The sequence below is a fragment of the Penaeus monodon genome, chromosome 25 (assembly GCF_015228065.2).
Source record: "Penaeus monodon isolate SGIC_2016 chromosome 25, NSTDA_Pmon_1, whole genome shotgun sequence".
NCBI lineage: Eukaryota > Metazoa > Arthropoda > Malacostraca > Decapoda > Penaeidae > Penaeus > Penaeus monodon.
Window position 1 is genome coordinate 33,053,279 of NC_051410.1, and position 250 is coordinate 33,053,528.

Consider the following 250-nt stretch of genomic DNA (forward strand, 5'->3'; position numbering starts at 1 on the left):
CTTTTCTCAGGTACAACTAAAAGAAACTCTTCATCGTGAATTCTTGATATAAGCCCAGATGGATTATTGAATAGAAACACAACTGTTTGCACTACTAAATACGGGGTAATCGTTTTTTTTAACACAACGCCACTTCAAAGCTGCCTTGACCAGTTCAGATCAGAGTCCTAACTTGATTAATTGATTCCCTGAGCTGCCTCTTGTTGCTGGCCAGTTTAGCTTTGCGATTCCTGTTAGCAATAATTAGCTC